This window comes from Saccopteryx leptura, chromosome 11 (assembly GCF_036850995.1).
Source record: "Saccopteryx leptura isolate mSacLep1 chromosome 11, mSacLep1_pri_phased_curated, whole genome shotgun sequence".
NCBI classification, from domain to species: Eukaryota; Metazoa; Chordata; class Mammalia; order Chiroptera; family Emballonuridae; genus Saccopteryx; species Saccopteryx leptura.
Genome location: NC_089513.1, coordinates 36,736,472 through 36,760,592, shown reverse-complemented (window position 1 = coordinate 36,760,592; position 24,121 = coordinate 36,736,472).

Sequence of the window (24,121 nt, the reverse complement as noted above, 5' to 3'; positions counted from 1 at the left end):
AGCCAACTTACTCAAACCATTTGAGCCATGGCTACAGGAGGGGAAGAGAGAGAGAGAGAGAGAAGGGGGAGTGGTAGAGAAGGAGATGGTCACCTTTTCTGTGTGCCCTGACTGGAAATTGAACACTTCCACATGCTGGGATGACACTTTAACACTGAGCCAACCGGCCAGAGCCACACAAAGGTTTTCATGACAGACTGCTGTACCTCAGGAGAGTACAACTTCCAAAATATAAAGCCCTGGGTTCAATCACCTGGTGTATATTCCAAAACTTTAAAGTTAGTATCTGTGAAAAATTCAGAGTTTTGGATAATAAATCATACAGACTAAACTTTCCAAGTTTCAGAAAGCAAATAAGAAAAATAATTTAATTTGCTTAACAGTTATTGAGTTCAATTAGCATAGAAATGGTGCTCATGTATAAACTTCATATGTATCTCATCTTATACGAGTTGCACATTGTTCAGTTTTTAATATTTGCTGTTACAGTCCTGATTACATACCAGAAAATTACCATTTAGGTTGAAATGGATTTTATGATTATGTTTTGTGTCCAGGACCAATTTGGAAGGCAGGGAGTCATGAATCCATAGAGGCAGATTTTTCAGGAGGCCAGAGAGGGAAGGAGTATTTTTGCCACTAAATAGTAGCACACAAGTTTACCTTTTAAAATGCATGGCCTTCCTTAGAAGTCAGTACAAGGCCTCCCAGGCAATCAGAGAGACTGAAAGATGGAAGTGAGCGTCCCTTCAGTTCCTTGGTTGCATGGCTTTGAGGCATGCAGAGAAATAGCATATCTGACACTTATGAAGCTGGAGACTTGGGGACTGTAGTGCTACCCTGGAGCATCGAGGCTGCGGGAGAGGCAGAGAGGTACCTTCTCTCTCATCTGTTTCCCTGCGTGTAGCAGAAATGAAGGAGCATATGTTCAGTTTGATACTTGAAAAGCGGTAAAAAATTCAAATGTTGATCATCATTTCATTTTTATCCTTCTTGAATTTGTATCATGTCAGTCTTATCCAACTTGGTTAGTATTCAAAAATAAAATCCTCAAGTCTCTAATCAAGTATGACAAGTCAAGAAATTTTAGTTAAGCAAAAGTTATTTATTGTTAACCTCAGTTTCTTGTATAAGCAAAACAAAGTTTAAATGGTCTTTTTCTTAATAATCTTTCAAGCCCGCTGAATGTATTTTAAGTAGGGTTGAAATATCATGAATACAATTATATACACAGTTAATGACAGTGTGAATAGAACAAATAATTATAAATTTTCCAAAATTAAAGAAGCATCCTAAAATCAGAAGGTGTATTTTACAGACCAATTTATCTTTCTGCATAAGCAATGACAAACATTTTCAAACCACCCTCAGATTGCATGTCAGCGAAATGGCAATTGTCAGCCTGTTCTGCTAACTGGTGGCTCCTTTTTGGAGTAGGAAAGGCATCTGTAATAAGCAATGGAAACAAGAACTGCATTTTATACATGACAACAAGTTCCATTTGATTTAGGGAAAGAGTGATAATACAATTTCTTTTTTCTCTACTCAGTTTTTAAGAAACATTTTTATAATTTTAAAAAAATTGTTTCATCTATTTCTCCATGTATTTATTTAATCAATATATTATACCTTTGCCAGGCATTAGACACTATATTTGGCACTGGAAATACAAAGACAAATATATTCTTCTCCTCTAGAATGTATTTTGAGGGAAAAGAAAGTGGAGGCGGGTAGAAGAGGGTAAAGGGGGCATAAACAACGACAAAAGGAGACTTGACTTGCGGTGGTGAACACACAATACAATACTGGATAAGGATGAGGTAATATAGAATTGTATGCTTGAAAACTATTTGATTTTATTACCCAATATAACCCACTTCTCCTAGGATAACAATATCTGAGCAAATAATGGAAATACAGTGTTATATATACAATAAAATATGCATTGTGAGACAGAATGGTCCATGACAGGACAGAAGATATTTGACCGAAGTGTAGAAGAATGAAAATGAGTTGGTCATGGTGACATGAAGGATAAGATAGTTTATGCAGTGAAGAATAGATTTTCAAAAGCAGGGGGCATGTACTTACATGGCACATTCAGAAAATGCTTAAGCATATCACATGACTAGAGCCAACAGGAAAACAGCCTTAGTGAGTTGGAGAGACAGATACATGCATTTTATTATGTAAGCAGTAGGGAGTCACTCAGAGATGTTATGCAAGAAAAAAAGTTTGTTTCTGACTTTAGTGGGATGATTCTGTGAGTATTACAGCAGGAAAAAAACTGGACTCAGGGTATCATTTAAGGAATCACTGAAACAGTGAGTTTCAAAGTGATACCATATTATATAGAAATAGAGAGGTAAGGGAAAAATTTGATATCCCTGTTTCTGGAAAGTATCTTTAAAATAGAGCTCAAAGGAGCTAAAGAGCTTTTGGAAGACAAGAGTGAATCAGTTTGGGACATGCAGAATATAATGTTTGTGGAACATTTATATGAAAGAGTTTAGTTGTCCAAGGTGTTGTGGGTGAATTAAATATAAATTATGAAATAAAAGTGAACCTTCGCCCTCTTTGTTACTCTTTTTCTACCCAAAGGCTCCTGAGGAAGTGACCTGTAAAAGATTTATTTGTTCCATATTGTTGCATTTAAGAATCTCTTCAAGCTCTATCTTGTAAACCTAAGTGTTTCATTTGTTTGTTTTCAGATACAGACCATTTGTTTTCATCCACTTCTTATTCTCATTCCCTTGCTTGCCTCCCAGCCACCTACATCAACAGAAGACTTAGAAACCTACTAAGATGGAGAGAGAGCAACTGACATAAAGATATCACTACTTGTGTGATTAATGATTTCAAGGGGAATAAAAGCAATAAAATACAGAATGAGGCAAAAGTAGATTTACAGTTGTGCATACAGGAAACAGTTTATTCTTATATTATTATTATTTATTCATTGTTGTATTAGTTTCCATACAAACAAGTGTAAACTTACTTTGGCCTTACCCTGTATTTTGGAACCATTCAGACCAAACTGACCACACATATACAATCTGCAAAAACTAGAATGTTTAATTATATATATATAATTATTTAATTATATATTTATTTATTTATATTTATATACCACATTTTCTTCCTTTCTTTCTTTTTTTTAATTCAATGAGAGGAAGAGAGGCAGTGGGATAAACTCCCACATGTGCCCAACTGGGATCCACCTAGTAAGTCCACTAGAGGGCAGTGTTCTGCCTAGCTGGGGCATTGCTCCATTGCTCAGCAACTGAGCTCTTCTTAGTGCCTAAGGTGGAGACCATGGAGCCATCCACAGTACCTGGGACCAACTTGGTCCAATGAAGCCATGGCTATAGGAGGGGAAAAGAGAGAGATAGAGAGAGAAGTGAGAAGAGGGGGGATAGAGAAGCAGATGGGCACTTCTTCTGTGTGCCCTGTTCAGGAATCAAACCTCAGACATCCACATGCAGGTTCTACCACTGAGCCAAATAGCCAGGGCCTATACCACAGTTTCTTTATCCATTTATCTGTCAGTGGACACTTGAATTATTCTATATCTTACTTATTGTGATTAATGATGCACTGAAGATGGGAATGTACATCTCTTTGACATCTTAACTTTCATTTCTAAGTATTTACTCAGAAGTAAAAGTACTGGAAAATATAGTAGTTATATTTTTAATTTTTTGAGAACTTTCTAAGCTGCTGCATCATTTTTCATTCTCACCAAAAATGTACAACCAATTTTCAATAACATAAAAATAAATAAAATACATAGGTATAAAGTTAACCAAGGAGGAAATAGACTTTTACACTAACAACTAGAAAATACCGATGAAAGGAATTACAGGAGACACAAATAAATGGAAATATATGCCATGTGTATGAATTGGAAGACCTAGTAATGTTCAACTGACTATATCACCTAAACAGTCTATACCACTCATCTATAGATTTAATGCTATTCCTATCAAAGTCCCAATGGCATTTTTTACATAATTGAAAGAACACTAGTAAAATTCATATGGAACAGAAAACACCAGCATAGCCAAAGTGATCTTGTTATGGTATTAGGAAATGGGGTTTTGGTAGGTGCTTAGGACACAAATGAGATTAGTGGCCTTATAAAAGAAGTGTCAGAGAGCTTGCTTGCCTCTTTCACTAAATTTGTACACAGCAAGAAGTCACAGTCTACACTCCAGAAAGGAGCCTTCACCAGAATGTGATCATGCTGGTGCTCTGATATTGGACTTCCAGCCTTCAGAACTATGAGAAGATCTGTTGTCTAAAAGCCACCCAGTCTGTGGCATTTTGTTATAGCAGCCTGAACAGGCTAAGACAATATGTCAACCTCAATCAAACAAAGTTGTTTCAAAAATAAAAGTAGTTTAAGAGCATCAATTTTCACTAAATTGGTCTTATCAAAATATGATGCTGTATCAGAAGCTCACTACTGATCTCTGTTGCTGGCAGGTGGGACAATTAGCAGTAGTAAGTGAGAGTTTTGGAAAGGTGGCCAATGTTTTTGGGTCTATGTATACTGTCCATCCCTGTCACTGTGCTTACCACATTTATTTACCTAATTTTCCAGCAATGACTGATTAATGACAGAATTGACTTCTGTCATTTGAAGGCATTATTCTAGCCATGTGATTATGTACAGTTTCTTCTATTCATAAAGGTGGATTAATAAAGTCTGGAAATGTATGTGAGTGATAGCCTGAGCAGGCTGTGGCACAGTGGATAGAGTGTCTGACTGAGACGCAGAGGACCCAGGTTCAAAACCCTGAAGTCACCGGCTTGAGTGCAGGCTGATCCAGCTTGAGCACAAGTTCACCAGTTTGAGTGTGGGGCTGCTGGCTTGAGCATGAGATCATGGGCATGACCCTATGCTCTTTAGCTTGAGCCCAAAGGTCACTGGCTTGAAGCCCAAGGTCGCTGGCTTGAGCCCAAGGTCGCTGGATTGAGTAAGGGGTCATTTTCTCTGCTGTAGCTCCACCCCCTTAACCCCCAGCCCTGGTCAAGGCACATATGAGAAAGTAGTCAATGAACAACTAAGGTGGTGCAATGAAGAATTGATGCTTTTCATCTGTCTCCCTTCCTGTCTGTCTGTCAAAAAAGAAAAAAAAAAGAGATGTAAATAAGTGATACAAAAACCTATACCTGGCCCTGGCCAGTTGGTTCATTGATAGAGCATCAGCCTGATGTGTGAAAGTCCCAGGTTCAACTCCCAGTCAGGGCACACAGAAAAAGCGACCATCTGCTTCTTCATGCCCTCCCCCTCTTTCTCCCTTCTCTCTCTCTCTCTTCCCCCCTTCCCACAGCCATGGCTTGAATGGTTTGAGCAAGTTGGCCCCAGTCACTGAGGATGGCTCCATGGCCTCACCTCAGGTACTGAAATAGCTTTGTTTGGAGCTGTGGAGCAGTGGCCCCAGATGGGCAGAGCTTAGGCTTGCCAGCTAGTAGGCTTGCCAGGTGGATTCCAGTCAGGGTGCATGCATGCAGGGGTCTGTCTCTCTGGCTCTCTGACTCCCCACCTCTCACTTAATTAAAAAGAAAAAACCTATACCCTTTGTAAGCATTCCCATTTGTCCATCCACATCTCTCTTCATAGGCCTAGTTGTCTTGACCTTCCAACTTTTATCCTCCAGGCCCCTGACTAACCTTCCTGACCATTCACTATTTGTGAATCTGTCTACATTCTTGCCTTAGGCACTTCTCTTGCCAGACTATGTTGATGACAAAGAAGATGGTATGGGGTTTTTTTCCTTTGTGCAGACTTTCCATCAGTACTATCTTACAGGGCTGCTTCTACATGTGGTTGCTGTGCATCAGTACTCCATTTTCAGTTAGCACCAACAAACCAAATGGATCCATTCATGAACCAGCCTTGATTTTTTATCTCTGTCATCCTGTTATAAGAGAACCCACTTCATTTTGACATAGGTATAAGGTGAGGATAGGCAGCAATGTAACTGTGGTGGAAGACCATAATTCGCTCTGGGACATCTGTGAATGCAATTTCTTGTTCCTTTTATGCTGCTCATTACTGTCTTAAATATACCACTTCCATTTTATAATGGACTGCTACTGAGCCTACCTAATCATATGAAGTAATTAGTGTCTGCATCTCTGATTGCATAGATACTTGATGTCTCATGGACTTCATCTATATTGGGGCTTAGCAGAATAACAAAGAAGATTTTTTTCAAAAAATATATTGATTGATTTTAGAGAGAGATGATGGGGGTCAAGAGAGAGAGAGAGAGACAGACAGACAGACAGAATCATTGATGTGTTTCTGTATGTGCCCCAAAGGGGGATTGAACTAACAACCTCTGCATATCGAAGTATGTTCTAACGAACCGAACTATCCAGCCAGGGCCAAAGTTGCATTTTGAATGATGCTATAGTTGGCCTAGTGTCTTTCTCCGAAAACTGAAGGGTATTTATTTTAATTTTTCTATTATAACTTAATAGCATCTCCTTCCACTACAAATACAGAAGGGCCTACTAGGTCTATGACTCAAGTGGCAGAGCTACTTGCATAACACATTGGACCTGCTTCAAAACCATATTGAAAGCTGTCAACTTTCCATGTCACTGAGTAAATTAGTTGGGGCAATATTCTGAAGTATATAGAATGTGCTGCCCTCAGAACTTGAAGATGCCTAAGAAAAATTCTGCTTCTTTCTTAAATTAGGAGATCAGAAAAGACCCTTTGGCTATAAAAACAAACACTTCTCATATGCAAAATATACTCACCCCATCAAACAAAAAATCCTCAAAAATCTTTTCCAATAATAGCATCAGTCTAAGAGCCTGGGATTTTGTGATTTATATGAGGTCTAGACATGTATCCTATTGATCTAGAAACCCATGGTTTTAAATAAAAAGAGAGAGAGAGAGAAAAATGAACAAAAAAGTAAATTTTGTTTCAAACAACTAAAATTTTGTCCTCATATACACATTAAACAATTTGTGAAATAGAGGAAAGAGAACTCCAATAAATACACTGAAAAATAAAAGAAATGGCAGCCTATAAAAATCACTACTCCATGAAACTCAAAAATACTGTTCTCAAGTGTTGTCTTGTCTTCCAACTCTGAATGTAAGGAATGTTCCTGACTGGATCTCAGTTCTGCTTCTTGGGAGTGGTTCACAGTCTATAGGGCCCCAAGCCTTTTATCTCAAACTCAGGGGAATTAATCTTTTTTTTTCTCTTCATCCTTGTTCAATTCTAAGGAAGTTGTTAGAGAATATATCCTCTATGGCAGCTAAGTAGATTTCTTAGCTTAATTTCTGCTTGACAAATTGAAGATCCAGAAGTTATTTTAGATATTAAACAATCTCAATCCCTTTTAGCCCTGGCTGATGGTGCTTTGGCCAAGTCTCATCAAATCCCTGAGGACTATATGTACTTGATTACCATCAAGTCTATTTCCCAAAAATGACAAATGCATGGATTTTATTATGTATTCTATTCCCATGACCTATATTTAGAAAAGTCAAATACATTTGGGTGTTTTGAATTTTATTGATTCATCAGAAATTTTTGAGACCATAATTTCTACAGGTCTTATTATATCCTGAGATGATATACTGAGTCCCACCATAATTATTTTTTTAAAAAAGTTTTATTGAATTTATTGGAGTGACATTTTTGATAAAATTATATAGGTTTTAAGTGTATACTGTATTTTTCGCTTCCTAAGATGCATCTGACCATAAGACCCACTTAGGATTTTAAGGAGGAAAATAAGAAAAAAAATATTCTGAACTAAATGGTGTGTTAAAATATTTAATAAAATACTGTATTTTTCACTCCATAAGATGCACAGGCATTTCCCCTCCACTTTTTGGGGGAAAGTGTATCTTATGGAGCAAAAAGTACAGTAACTCCATAATACATCATCTGTATATTTTATTGTATGTTCATCACCAAAGTCAAGTCCCATTCTATCATCATTTTACCCCACTTTACCCACTTCTACCTCCCAAACCTCACTTTTCCTCTGGCAGGAACCATAATGTTGTCTATATCTATGAGGATTTTTAGGAATGTATGTATGTATGTATGTATGTATGTTATTTATTTATTTATTTATTTATTTATTGGTTAAGCCTTTCACTTTTTTGACCCAGCATCCTAAACCTACTCCCTTCTAACAGTTTTCAGTCTCTTTTCTGTATTTATGAGTCTGTTTCTATTTTGTTTGTTTATTTTGTTCATTAGTTCACACATATAAGTGGTATTATATGGTATTTGCCTTTCCCTGACTGGCTTATTTCATCTCCAGTTCATCCATGCTGTTATAAAGGTAAGATTTTCTCTTTTACAGCCTAGTAGTATTCTATTGTGTGAATGTGCAATAGCTTTTTTATCCACTCATCTAATGGTGAACACATGGGCTGCTTCTAAATCCTGGCATTATAAATAATGCTGCAATGAACAGAGGGGTGCATATATTTTTTTAAATCAGTGTTTGGAGTTTTTCGGATAGATTACCAGAAGTGAAATTAGTGGGTTACAAGGCAGTTTCATTTTTCATTTTTTGAAGTAACTTTCTACCGCTTTCCACAGTGGCTGCTCTATTCTTCATTCCCAACAATACATGAGGGTTCCCTTTTCTCCACATCCTCGCCAAACTTGTTGTTTGTTGAATGTTGATGATAGCCATTATGAAGACAGTTGTGAGATGATATCGCATTGTGGTTTTAATTTGTATTTCTCTGATGGTTAATGATGTTCAGCAGAAAAAAAATCAATTAAAGAAGAAATGAGATCCAACTCACTACCAAAATACTTTTGTAGAAAAGATAATAAATTATGTATATTTTATAGTAAAAAAATGCAAGTATATTTCCAGGGTACATCAAGGAGGCAACTTATGTTAAAGACTTGGTAATATTAAAGCTAATAAAATGGATTTGGGCAACACTGGTATATAAGTATGTAACAATTTTGCAATGTATACAATATAACAAGCATAAGAGGGGTCATATTTAGAACAGATACAAACCCATGATGGTTGAGAGCAGAAAAGAATGTAGAAGATAGGCTAAAAAGAAATATTCATGTATACAGTTCACATGAGTGGTGTGGTATAAATCCGAAGAAAATATTTTTGAAGGAGGAAAAAGTTGTAACGTGTAAAAAGGCAAGTAAGGCTAAAACCCGGAAATAGATAATTACATTTGGCAAATAAAAGGTCTTATTTCCATGTAACAGATGTATGAAGTAATTATATAATTTGTACATGGTTTAATGATATGTAAATATGAATCAAGGATCATAGCATCTGAGTTTAAGGCTTCCTGCCCTAAGACCAATTTAATAAACATAAGACCTTGCTCATCATATTCCTAGGGGAAAATTAAATATTAAGATTCTTTGATATCTACATCTAAGAAAGTCTTGTAATTAGATGAATATGGGAAGAGAGTAATCTAAATTACAAAGCTGAAAGAAAAAAATTAGTCTGGTAGTGCCTCTTTAGTCTATCTCATTTTCAATATGAGTAATAAAGATATAATTAGAATAAAGCACATTAGGAAGACCAAATTCCCCATGCCTATCCTACAAGTTTTGACTCTGTGTTCCAGGAAACTTATCTAAATTAGCAAAAATAAAATGCAACCCACTGTGAATAACAAAATCATGTGTAATATCAGTAAAGTTATTTGCTCCCCAGGGGAGTACACCCGATAATATCAGTTGGGATTTCATACAAAGAAGAGACATCACAGTGTTCTATCCCATCAGCAGTAACTTGCTATATATTTAAATTTAATTTGTTCAGATTGATTAAATAAAGACTGCTATGCATAGAATATGCCCAACAAAGTTTCAGCTACATTTTAATTGACATAGAAAGAAATAAAAAGGGATTTGGGCCACAAAGTTTGATTTTATGTATGCAAGTGTTATGAGTAGAATGTGTATACTTCCCTCCTCACCCCCCACCCCCTCCATGGCTTTGTAAAAGGCTATGTTGCAGTCTTATTTATCAGAACCTCTGACTATAAGCTTATTTGGAAAGAAGCTTTTATTGTTGTTGTTCTGAAGCTGGAAACGGGGAGAGACAGTCAGACAGACTCCCGCATGCGCCCGACCGGGATCCACCCGGCACGCCCACCAGGGGTGACGCTCTGCCCACCAGGGGGCGATGCTCTGCCCCTCCGGGCGTCGCTCTGCCGCGACCAGAGCCACTCTAGCGCCTGGGGCAGAGGCCAAGGAGCCATCCCCAGCGCCCGGGCCATCTTTGCTCCAATGGAGCCTTGGCTGCAGGAGGGGAAGAGAGAGACAGAGAGGAAGGAGGGGTGGGGGTGGAGAAGTAAATGGGCGCCTCTCCTATGTGCCCTGGCAGGGAATCGAACCCGGGTCCCCCCCACGCCAGGCCAACGCTCTACCGCTGAGCCAACCGGCCAGGGCCTGGAAAGAAGCTTTTTGCAGATATAATTAGCTGAGATAAAATCATGTTGAAGTAGGATGGGCCTCCGATACAATATCATTGATCTCCATGTAAGAGGACGGCTGTGTAAAGATGGACATAGGGAGAAAGTTATGTGGATACAGAGGATCAGAGCAATGTATTTACTAAGAAACACTTAGGATTTCCATCAAATTGCCAGAAGCTAGAAGGAGGCAAGGAAGGATTTCACTGCAGGTCTCAGGAACATAATGGCTCTGCCAATATAGAAGTCTTGATTTCAGACTTCTAGACCCCAGACTGTGAGACAAGAAATTGCTGCTTTGAGTCACCCAATTTGTGGTACTTTGGTTGGGCAGTCCTAAGAAATAATACAATAGTCCCTACTTGATTGAATATAAATAATTTAATTATAAATTTGTATCCTGTATGAAAAACTTGTGGCAACCTTAAAGCTATCCCTTTTTCCAAATTATTACAAGCCAGACAAAAAAATTTAAAACATAAGATTATCAGAGTTATTGATGAATATTCAAAAGTTGAGAATATAGATTAGCAATTAGTTTAAGTGAATTAATGACAAAATCATCTCCCCTGATTAGGTGCCAGTTTTTAACAAGACAAAATAATACATGGTGACGAAAATTGTGAGCCTTGAATTCAAGCAATCCTGGCTGGCCATTTAACCTCAGACAGTTTATTTAAATTTTCTAAGACCCATTCCTTCATCTGTAAAATAAATATTATGATGATCTCTGCCCTATAAAGTTCTTACAAAGAGTAAAGGATAGTTCTCTAAAACACTGTGCCAGCACATAGTAGGTGGATAAGTTAGGTGCCATTATCGTTCTAATTCTATAATATAAAATGTTGAATCTTTTTAGAAATCTTTATTCCGAATTATTGTAAATCAGCTTATTCCCCTTTCACTATCTTTTATCATAGCATTTCTATACCATTTTCTAACCAACCTCAACTTCAGAGATAAAGTATCTGTTATGGTTTATCAACTTGACAGAAGAGATATGTGATAAAGTGCGAACACATAATGTCTTCACAGTCAGACAGATCTGGTCTTCCTCTCTTTCCTGAAAAAAAAAAAAAAGACTTGAGTAATTTATCCAAACTCTCACAATTATTCCCCTGTAGAATAAATATCATAACTGTATGCACCTTATTGAGAATATTAAATGTAAAATAGAGACAAGAGTATCTGACACATAGAAACTCAAAAATTGATAGAGCAGTACTCCCTAAATTCTCAATCCATTCAGGTACTAGTTTAACCCATCGCCATCCCATCCCATGGCTGGTAGTTTGCCAGGGTCTCACTGCTTCATGATAGAATCAGTCAAACAGCTTCCTTAACTGGTTCCCCTGGCTTTGATCGCTCCATCCAGTCCTATACAACCTGCAATGCCACTAACACAATGAACTTCATGGTATTATTGTACTTAAAAAGAAAAAAAAGGGACATAGTCACCAGTCTTATTTTCAATTACTTTAAACCATTTTTTTCTGTTTTTATAATCTATTCCCACCTGACTGGGGTGGTCACTGTAATGCACCTCCCAGGGACTGGTTACCCCAGCAGCAGGGAGTGCTGACAGTAAACAGCTTACAAGTGTCAGAGCCTTCAGAGATTACCTGCCTTACCTCCAGGGAGCCACTTTCACAGGGGCATGCCTTTTCCCAGGGTGCCCCACACCCAAAGACTCATCCGTGCATGCACATGAAGTCGTGTTCAACTTAGTCTGTAAGCCTGTAAGGTCACAGTAGATCCAGAGCTCACCAGAGGGTTTGCTGAAGCCAGGATTGGGGTTGCATTCTCCACTCCTCCTTCTGCCCACCCCTCCTGCTTTGCGCCCTCCCTTTCACAGGCATCGTTCCCAGCAGCTGCCCTTAATCAGCACACTGCTCAACCAACTCCATCTCAAATTTAGCTTCCTGGGAAATGAATTTGCAACACTTATCTAAGCCAACTTGGTTTCAAAGAAGTCATCACCATATATGCCTGTTAAGGCTGTTTATCTTTTTCGCTTTAGCAAATTAATCACACTCGTGCAATTATTTGCTGGTTTATTCATTATTTAGTTTTGAAAATGAGTAGAGCATGCTTTTTTCCCTGTAGGCTTCTTTCCATGTAGACTGGGGGAGAAAAACAAGCATGCAAAATAAATGGGAATAAAGCATGATAGTTGCTTAGCTAGAGGTAATTGTGAAGTCCAGAGGAGCGCACATGAGGAGCCAGACATGGGTGCGGCTGTGCTGGTTCTCAGGGGATCTGCAGCGTCCGTTCTCTTCTCTCCCTTTGTAAATCCTGCGCATCTACCAAAAACAAGGTCAGGGTTTACCTCTTCTTGGGAGCTTCTCTTTTTTTCAGATTTTTACTGACAATAATAAAAATCTTCCTGACTGAAATATTACTACTTTACTTTTAACTCTAAGTACGTGCATGCAATAGGCAAAGTACAAAGTGCAGAATTTCATGGAATTGACTGGAAACATACAAGTTAACCTGAATTCCTTAGTTGTCAGTGTGCCGAACTCTCTGGAATGTATAGAAATGGCAATAGGTTTCAAGATAAAATGGGCAGGTTCCCTTGGGCCAGAGTTTATTATTTTCCAAAGATAAAATAAAATTGATTTTTCCAGCTCTGCTAAAATATTCTCTGTCTCTTTCTATACCTCTAGATAAAGGCAGAGAAGTTAAAAAAAAAAGTTGAAAAAATAATAAAAGTTACTTTTCACTTCACCTGCACATTTTTAATTGATCGCTCCATTACCAAATTGCTCTACATGTGTCAAAATGATACCATATCATCTTACTCAGAATCAATGGAATGAATCAGGAACACAATAAGCATCCAAGTGAACAACTTAATGACTAAATTCATAGAAAATCACCTTCATTTTCTTTCCCATTAAAAATCTCAAAATTATAGTCTTTGTAAGGCATTTTTACGTGTGTACACTGTGAACTTGATTATATATTATATATTATATTATAAGGCTTCACCTCTTAATTTGGGGGTTAAATGACTAAAAGATAGGGTTGTTAAAAAAGATCCGGTATGCAAGAAATGAGCTAAACCCCATAGATCAGTGGAATTGCTACCACATCTGTAAAGCCAGTATCCACAGCCACCATCACAGCAGCCTGGCCCATGCAGGTTTGCATTATTTTCGGACAGACGGTAATGAAACAACGGAGCCAAGAACTGGTGGGCCATTACCTTTAATCCTAGCTTGCACCCAGCAGGCAAGTAAAAACACACACTGGGCTCCAAAACCCACTCATTCAGCACTCACAAAGCTACTGACTTACCTGAATTTCCTAGAATCAAAGGTTTCTAGCTAACCAGCCTTATTCACCTCTGTTCCCCATCTCCTTCTCTCTGCACAAACTGGCTTCTCCTTTAGCACTCCACCATCTTGGCTGCCTCTCCTATCCTCCACATGGCCTTTATTTGCTCTCCTACAGCATGAGCTTCTCCTAGAATGTAATCACTCTTCTCCCGGAACAACGTGATCTCTCTTCCTTTTAAAACCTTTTGGCGCAAAAGCCCTCCCCCAACAAATATTAACATAATCACACCCGTCCCAAGCAATCACCTGGGCGACGGGCTTCCACGTGGGCAGTGCCATCTTTAACAAAGTGAGCATAATATATTTTATCTGCCCAACAACATCCCAGCAGAAGCAGCAACATATACAGAAGTTCTACAATGTAGAATCTACATTAAACTGTTGTAAGGTACTGTTAAGCTAGCATCCACGGCCACCATCACAGCCACCTGGCCCATGCAGGTTCGCATTGGATTCGGACAGTCAGTAAAGAAACAATGAAGCCAAAAACTGGTGGGCCATCATCTTTAATCCTAGCTTGCACTGGGCGGGCAAGTAAAAAACACACACTGGGCTCCAAAACCCACTCCCATCAGTGCTCACAAAGATACTGACTTATCTGAGTTTCCTAGAATCAAAGGTTTCTAACTCACCAGACTTATTCACCTCTGTCCCCATCTCCTTCCTTCTCCCTGCACAAACTCTGCACTAACTGGCCTCTCACTCAACACTCTGCCATCTTGGCTGCTTCTCCTGGCCTCTTCCACATAGCCTTTCTCTGCTCTCTGCTCTCTAATGCTAATCCCATGAAACGAGAGAGCAAACTCCCATTCTGCCCCCATTTTATAGTGTAGAAATCCAAACCTTTAATCCAATATACAAAATAGGGAAGTGTCTAATATCATACAAAGTTACTTATCTGGGGCATGATGGGATTGTACCACCCCACATCAAAAAGGGTGGGAAAGGCTTAGTCCTAAAACCAAGTCCCAGGCTACAAGGATCCTGCCTGCCCACAGCCTGCCCCCAATACACAATAATATCACCTGGGCAACAACTTTCATGTGGGCAGCGCCATCTTTAACAAAGTGAGCATAATATATTTTATCTGCCCAACAGGTACCAAAAAGCTGCAAATTAATATTGATATTCTAGGAGGAAAAGGCCAGGCTTTCTTGTCCTTTCTTTGGAAAATGGAGGAAAAGAAATGTAGAGGTCTGACCTGTGGTGGCGCAGTGGATAAAGAGTCGACCTGGAAATGCTGAGGTCGCCGGTTCGAAACCCTGGGCTTGCCTGGTCAAGGCACATATGGGAGTTGATGCTTCCAGCTCCTCCCCCCCTTCTCTCTCTCTGTCTCTCCCTCTCCTCTATAAAATGAATAAATAAATAAAAAAGAAAAAAGAAATGTAGAAATCTCCTGACTTACAAAGACAACTAGGTTCACTTGGTTTTAAGTTCTCTGAAAGGATTAAGGTTAATTGAGAAATTTCTTTTTCAATGGGAGACAGAATTTAAATACCACCTTGCTTTGATTGTAGATCCTCCCTTTCCTGGAATCTTGAGAGTAAAATAACTCTAGGCTAGTGAAGGAAGAGGAACCCTGAAAGATTTGTAAATATCTTTGATTGTGTTACCTTGAAAGTCTTAATGTTTCTGTGTATCCCCTAGACAAATGTTATAATCTTGTTAATGATTGTGCCATAAGGTCATTTTCTCCCCCGCTCAGGTGTGATCAAGGGTATATAAGCAACACCTGAACTATTTTGGGGCTGCATGATTTGGGCATGCAGATGCCCCATGTCAGACATATGTGGCCAGCATATTAAAATTTCCTCCTTTAATAAAACTCTTCAAAATTTATTTGGACTGGGTGTCTCTATGTGGACTCGATGAAGTGAAGTATAGTGCCTTTCAGAATCTGGGATGCAGTACTTTATAACATAACCTTTTTCCTACTGTGTGTATTGCTTGCCCACCAGGTGCAAGTAGGATTAAAGCTGATAGCCCACCAGTTTTTGGCTCCATTGTTTCATTACCATCTGTCCGAATCTAGTGCAAACCTGCATGGGCCAAGCGGCTGTGATGGTGGCCGTGGATACTGGTTTCACATTTGGTGTAGTCTGTGGAAGGATTTGATACAGATGAGTATGGAGCCAACACAACCTTTGAATGGTGGAGTAGAGGACTGGCTGCTGTTGTAGTTCCCCATGGCTGTCCTTTTGGGGACCGTAGGCTGGCTGACTTTTACAGCCATTCATGAGGAAACCAAGAGCTCTGTGGAAGAGGCTTCCCAGGACCTGCAAACCGAGCAGTGGAAGGAGCTGGAGCAAACGTGGGAGAAACAGATGCTGACCCTGAAGCTGGAGGAAGTGCTGGAGGAGGATGCCTACCAGGTTTGTGAGATTGGCCTGGAAATGGAGCAGATGCTGTAGAAGGATTGACAGGTTCATGAGTTGCAAATTGCCCTGGACGTTGTGGAAAGCCAGCAGCGTTAGGAGGCCGGGCTGGGGCTGCAAGGCCCATGGAGCAGGAGGAAGCCGTGGCCTGGGTCTCAAGCCCAGCAGTGGGAGCTGGTGTTTCCAGTTCCTCTTTGGAGGATAAGAAGAATTGGGCTAGAGTTGCAATCCATAGTCTCCAGAAGTTGAGAGCCCAGCAGCAAGGAGTTTCTACTATGCCCCTGGTAGGTCTGCGATTTGGGGACATAGGGGTGGTTTCCATCATGCTCTCTGGAGCAGATATGGAAATGCTGACTGCCATTGCCACATGCTCCTCTTTGGAACAGTGTAAGACCTGCCAGGATGGCAGGGATGAGGGGAGTGTCTGAGGCCCCATGTGCATGGACTGATTTCTGACTATGACCAGAATGAGCACTTTCTCATTTGTTGGATAGATTTATAGATTTTGGACAATGTGAAATACCCTGCTGGGGGTGGGGGGTGGCTTTGCTGGAAGCACTCCCCTGCCCCAGGAAACTTTTCCCATGGCTAGAAAGAAGACAGAGGACATTTTGCTCTTTTGGCAAAGTGCTCAGAGACTAGTGAAGTGTACCTTCGTGATTGTTGAAATTGTATGATTTGTCATGTATTTTTAATTTGTGTTATGTGCCTAATTTCCTTGCACAGGGATGCCGGTGGTATAGATTATGGGTAGTAAAGTGAGCATAGCAGTGGATTATTGGGCAAATAAAATATATTATGCTCACTTTGTTAAAGATGGTGCTGACCACGTGGAAGCCTGTCACCCAGGTGATAATATTAATTGCCCTTCTTGCTTGGGATGGGCATGATTATATTAATGTGTGTTGGGGGTGGGTTGTGGGCAGGCAGGATCCTTGTAGCCTGGGGCTTGGTTTTAGGACTAAGCCTTTCTCACCCTTTTTGATGTGAGGTGGTGCACTCTCATGAGGAATTCAGTTATAGTGAATTCAGTTATAGTCACATAAGTGACTTTATATCAGAGACTTCCTTTATATCAAAGTGGATTAAAGGTTTTGATTTCTACACTATAAAATGGGGGCAGACCAGGAGCTTGCTCTCTCTTGGTTCCTGAGATTAGCATTAGAGGAGAGAGCAGAGAAAGGAGAGCAGATAAAGGCCACATGGAGGAGAAAAGTAGCCAAGATGGCAGAATGCTGAAAGAGAAGCCAGTTTGTGCAGAGTTTGTGCAGAGAGGAGGATATGGGGAATAGAGGTGAATAAGGCTAGTAAGCTAGAAACCTTTGATTCTAGGAAACTCGGATAAGTCAGTAGCCTTGTGAGCACTGAATGAGTGGGTTTTGGAGCCCAGTGTGTCTTTTTTTCTTGCCCGCCAGGTGCAAGCTAGGATTAAAGATAATGGCTTACCAGTTCTTGGCTCTGATGTTTCATTACCGTCTGTCCAAATCTAATGTGAACCTGCATGGGCCAGGCTGCTGTGATGGTGGCCATGGATACTGGCTTCACATATACTCAACCACTGTTCCTGTGTTTTCTGTCAGCATTTCAACAATGGGAAGAGAAGATATTTAAGAAAATTATTGGTATTCTGTTTCTTATGATAAGCACACTAATCAACTACCCTTTCCAAGACACTTAAATATAACCACAAATAAGTAAAAAAATCTTGGCTTTTTTATTACAGGCGTGGGTAGTATAAGGTATTTTTCCCTGCTGAGAAGGAAGGAAGGGGGCCAGAGCTACAAGGTGTGGAATAGTAAAGGCTTTATTCAGTACAGAGCGTTTCTCGGACAAGATTCACTGGCCTGGGAGATGGAGGTCAGGAAAATCGCACATGGAGAAACCACTTCCCCTCTAGGGAAGTTGGGCTAATATGACGTAGTGAAATCTCACTGGCTGACAGTCAGTCTCTTTTTTCCCAAGGACTCCTAGGAAGTTTCCTTTGGCGCGCTTGGTTGTGGGTGGTCCTAGCCAAAGTTCACGGGCCTGGGTTCCCCGGGTGACCATCCCTCATTATCCACCAACCTTACAGGTAGCATTAATAGCTTTAAAATAAAGAATTGCAGTGAGCTGACTATTCTACCACCATTAGACTACCATAAGTTACAAGAGCAACCCAAGACTTAACCCCTTGTGTGTTTTCACTACAATTTAGGTTATAATTGATTGTTCAAGACTTTTAAAAAAGCCTTGATATTAGAACATTTATTTTGAGTGCTGTAGGATTCTGGAGTAAATGGCAGAAACAGCACAGCAGGATTTGGAATAAAGCAATAATATGAGGTGACTGACTTGAATCTAACACTAATGTTTGAATTTAAATGTGAATCTACCCTGATCTCTAGCAGAAACAGCACAGCAGGATTTGGAATAAAGCAATAATACGAGGTGACTGACTTGAATCTAATGCTAATGTTTTAATCTAAATGTGAATCTACCCTGATTTCTAGCAGTTTACTGCTTACAGTTAAATTAACTTAGAAAATTAGTCATTAGGTGCAGCCAAAAAGGTATATTTCTATAGAACCTGGACAAGTTGGCAGCAATTCAATTCATGAAAGTAACCTATTATATACACTCTGTATTTTGAAGATCTACATGAGAAAAAAATACTATTGCTAAGAACCATCTTCAAATGACAGGATTATAAATTTGGTAAAATAATTTTATTTACTAGTTTTTAATTCCAGGTAATGTGAAAGCAGGAGATGAGAAGAGAACAGGAACAAAAGAGAGATTAAAAAACTATTATTTCTAAAAAGTTTTTGGTCCTTCACTCTGATTGTTCAAGTCTGGAGGTTAAAACACAATGTTTCTGTTTTTGAATAACTTTATTTTCTCCACTTAGTGAGTAAGCAAGCAAAAACTGCAGGGAATGTTTCACAGAATTAGGACAAAGATTCTAAGAAGTAGCAGGCGAAACTTATAAGAAATCCACCATAAATATTTTTCCAAGATTTGTCAGTCTTGAAATGGCATATGAATCCTATTCAAGTTTATAAATTCTTGAAACCTAGCACCTATTTATAGTGAACGGTTTTACCAACACTTAATATTGCTGAAGATTTTCCTGTCACCAAACCTAAGATATATGAGTGAGGATCTCATGTAGGAGAGCAGTAAAAACAAAGTAGTGAAAAGAGAAATCAAGAAAACATGAATCAGAAAAAGATCAAACCTGGGCATACTGCTTCTCTTAGGTAATTATGGTAACAGCAGAAACAAAGATAGAAATAATCAATGTTTAGCCTTTGTATCAAAATAAAAAATTAACCCATTGGCAAACTCTTTAGCTTTTTGAGTTGCATGAGGCTAGATGTTTAGAGCATCAAGAGCCAAGTTCTTGGTATTACTTAGGCAGCAGTGAATAAGTGATTGAACAGTTGATGGTACTTCCAGGCACCTAAAACTGGTAAAGATTTTTGCAAAATGAGAAGAGAGGAGAAGAAGCACAGAGTAATAGGCATTAATGGGTTATTGAGTCTTTCCCTACCTAACATTAGCTCTAGCGTGCCCATATGCACATATGAAAGGTAGATTGATTCCACAGATATTTCAGGAGGAAACATATTTCTTGCATGCAAGGAAGTGGCTTGAGGCAGTGTTGAGACACCCCCCTCCACACACACACACACACACATGCTTTGATAAGGCAGAAAGAACAACCAACCTCCAGTCCTCTCCATGATTCTGGGCTGAGACTGTCAAGGATCTGACATTCAGAGCTGGTGAGCCTGTGAAGAACTTGCAGTGGTTATAAAAAGATGCCTTGTTGGGAGGGGAGAATAAATCAGATGAAAGGGCTTTTGCACAAGCCATTGAGAAAGATGTCAGTAGCAGTAACTGGGAGCCTCTAATTCCCCCAGATGTGATAATATGTATGGTTCATGAAGAGAAATTGTCCCTGGGAAGATGGAGCATTTATAAAAAAACCTAAATTTATTTTATTTTAAATCTCAAATTGACTGAGTTTATATGAATTGACTAGGTAAGATTATGTTATCTTTCATCAAGTACAATGGGAACATTTCATTAAAAAGCTATTGGCACACTTGCATCATAGCCTGAAACTGTATCTATATATTACATGTCTCTATTTGTGTGAACTTTCAATTATTTATTTCAGTTGTCATTTGCAAAACCGTAGTCTAGACTCTAGTCTTCATATTATTATTATTATTATTATTATTATTATTATTATTATTTTGTGGCAGAGACAGAGAGAATCAGAGAGAGGGACAGATAGGGACAGACAGACAGGAAGGGAGAAATGAGAAACATCAATTCTTTGTTGAGGTTCCTTAGTTGTTCATTGATTGATTTCTCATATGTGCCTTGACTGGGGACCCACAGCAGACCGAGTGACCCCTTGCTCGAGTCAGTGACCTTGGGCTCAAGTTGGTGAGCCTTGCTCAAACTCGATGAACTTGTGCTCAAGCTGGTGACCTCGGGGTCTCGAACTTTGGTCCTTCGTGTCCCAGTCTGACGCTCTATCCACTGCACCACCTCCTGGTCAGGCTCTAGTCTCCATATTATTAAGTTTACTTGTTTTTCTTATGTCTCCAGCACCCTGAATTATGCCTGTGGATTAGGTTGGTAATCAACAAACATATATTAAGAAGGAAGGGAGGGAGGAAGGATGAAAAGAAGGAAGGAAGGAAGGAAGGAAGGAAGGAAGGAAGGAAGGAAGGAAGGAAGGAAGGAAGGAAGGAAAAAAGAGGAAAAAAGAGAGGAGGAAAGGAAGAAGGGAGCAAGGGAGGGAGGGAAGATTACTTGATTGCTCTACTTTTCACAAAGCATCCCAAATAAGAAAAACCATGGTTTAAATCTTAACTTTGCCAGTGAAATTACTTTGACTTTCTAAGGCTGAGGAGCCACTGCGCCACCTCACCCGCAGGTGTTGTAAAGTACCAAAAGCTACAGAATCAATATTAATATTTTGGGAGGCTTGAAGAACATTTTATTAATTTGGGTTAAGGTGTGCAGAGAAATTGTGAGAAATAGTCTCTGTACTGTGTGATTGGCATGACCAGGATGGCCCTTGGCATTGTATTGTAAATGCAAAGGGGAGGAAAACATGGATTCCCAGACATTCCACCACACCTGTGGGGAAAGGGGTGAATGGCTAGCCAGGTGCAGGAAGAGAAAAGCCAAAATAAACCTTTTCTTATAGTAATGAGCCATTTGCAGGCATTTGTCCCCACGGAAACTACCTCTCCCATGTGAATGCATATGGTTAATGTGTGTGACTCTGGACAAAGAGATGGCGGATAAACATTAGAAAATATAGGAATACCTTTTAATATGTAAAAAGACATCTTTCTACCATTGTGTTGACTTGTAAATTTTGTTTTCTCCAAAATGATGTATGACTTGCAAATTGAACATGGTCCTATCATGTTAAAGGGTATATGACTATAACCAATAATGATAAAGAACACCTAATTGCAATTTTTGCTTCTGTACTTCCCGCTTGCAAAGCTATAAAAACTAGGTAGTACAAAGGGCCGGCGCACTCTCCCTCAGATTTCTGTCGGAGTTGCCGCCGCTTGGCCAAGCTAGACAATAAAGCTTTGGTGTGGAATCGACGGATTTTGTTCGTGTCTTCAATGTTTCCAGTCCCTCCGGATTAGGCTTAACAAGGCTTAATTATGAACACATAAAAATAATGGCACCTCTCTAACTGGAATGTTATGAACATTAATCAGATAATGCCTGTACAAGGTTTAGTGCAGTGTGAAATATACAATCAGCTTTAAATATGTGGTGGTAATTATTATCATTATTATTTATATTAGTGCTAATAGTGTACACTATTTGTCTCATTACTTAGCACTTATTATTTTCTAATTATTTCACATTTATTATTTCCTAATTTAGCATGTAATATTCCAGGTGCAGTATTAGCATGTTTCAAAATTTTAAAAAAAATTTATTATTCCAAAAAAAATCTTATACTGTTATTATTTCCATTTTGTGGACAAAAACATTAAGGCACAGAGAATTTAATCTATTCAAGGTCACAAGCATATAAATGGGAGAGCCAGAATTTAAACCTAGGAATTTAGACTTGAGTCCACATTCATTGTTCCAGTATTGTGATGCCTCTCACATATGATTTTCTCTTCTCTCCTAACTTTCAGTTCTGTTAAAAACAAACTTCCTGTTTAAAATCTGCTTTTAAAAATTCTTTGTCTCCTAGCACAGTACTGAGAACTTGGCTGGTACATTCTAAGCACTTAGTAATTGATGTAAATTCATCTATTTCTTTTAGGCAGATAATAGCATCATATTTCACTTGTAAGAAAAAAAATGTGTTGGTAAAATTTACATTGTAAAAGATACAAAATTAATGCTTTCCTAGCATTGCTAGCATGTACTGATTTTCCCTGTACATTATCATACTTGATCATGGTTGCCAAGTTTTTATGGTCAATGTTGGGTATCATAGGAATGCTTTTGTATTGACAACTTTGGAAATTCTATTTTCTTAGTAAAAATTGCCAAGTTTTGCTTAGTGTGGCTAAAGAAACCTGGACACTGGCTATGGGCCTGCATGCAATCCCACCCACAGGGGAGGGCAAAAGCCCGGGAACAAGGCAGAGACCCGCAACCGAGCATGGGTGCACAGCCCCTCTCAGCCCACAGGGCCAAGGCTTGCAGCCCAGGCGCCAGCCAATCCACCCACAGTGGTTGGACATAAGCCCGGCAACAGGCAGAAACCCACAACCAAGCATGGGAGCACAGCCCCAGCCCCCTGTGAAGCCGAAGCTTGCAGAGCCCGATGCTTGCAGTCCCACAGGCAAGCCAGCTAGTCCATGGGTGGGGGAGGAGGGGCGCAAAAGCCAGGAAACAGGCAGAGAACCACAACTGAGCAAAGTTGCTCACCCCTGCCCTCTGTGCCAAGGCTTGCAGCCCAAGGCACAGCATGTAAACCCACCCACAGATGTGGGGCAAAGGCTGAGGCCTGCAAAAGCTTATAGACCAAAGCAGGTGAACACAGCCCCTCCAGTGGAGGAGAGACAGAAACCTCAGCTACAGCAGCAGCAGCTGGTGCTGGCAATGCCCATACACAAACACCGGAGGCAGCAGTAGAAGGTGGCAGGCCTGCAGACTGACCACACCTAGAAAACACAGAGGCCACACCCATGGACTCCAGTGGCCACACCCTTCTTATACACAGACTAAATGGGGAGGCAGAGAAGTGCAACACAAATGAATCAAGAGAAATCCCCAGAAAAGGACCTCAATGAGTCAGATATAACCAAATTACTGATGCAGAGTTTAAAATAATGATTGTTAGGATGCTTAAAGATCTTAGAACAACAATAGATGGTCATTACAAATACCTAAATAAAGAGATAGCAAGTATAAAAAAGGACATTGAAATATTAAAATAGAGTCAGTCAGAAATGACAAGTACAATTTCAGAAATGAAGACCACATAGGAAGGAAGTAAAAGCAGGATAGATGAAGCTGAGGATTGAATCAACAAGTTAGAGGAAAAGATAAACAAAGGCATGAAAGCAGAGCAGAAAAAAGAAAAGAGACTCAAAAATTCTGAGGAAACTCTAAGAGAGCTCTGTGACAACATGAAGAGAAGTAACATTCGCATCATAGGGGTTCCTGAAGAAAAAGAGAAAGAACAAGGGATAGAAACTTTGGTCAATCAAATCATAGCTGAAAACTTCCCTAAATTGGGGCAGGAAAAAGTTTCACAAGTTCAAGAAGCACAGAGAACTCCATTAAAGAGAAATGCAAAGAAGCCTACACCAAGACACATCATAATTAAAATACCAAAGCTAAGTGATAAAGAGAAAATATTAAAAGCTGCAAGAGAAAAAAAGGCTACCACCTACAAAGGAGCCCCCATAAGGATGACATCTGACT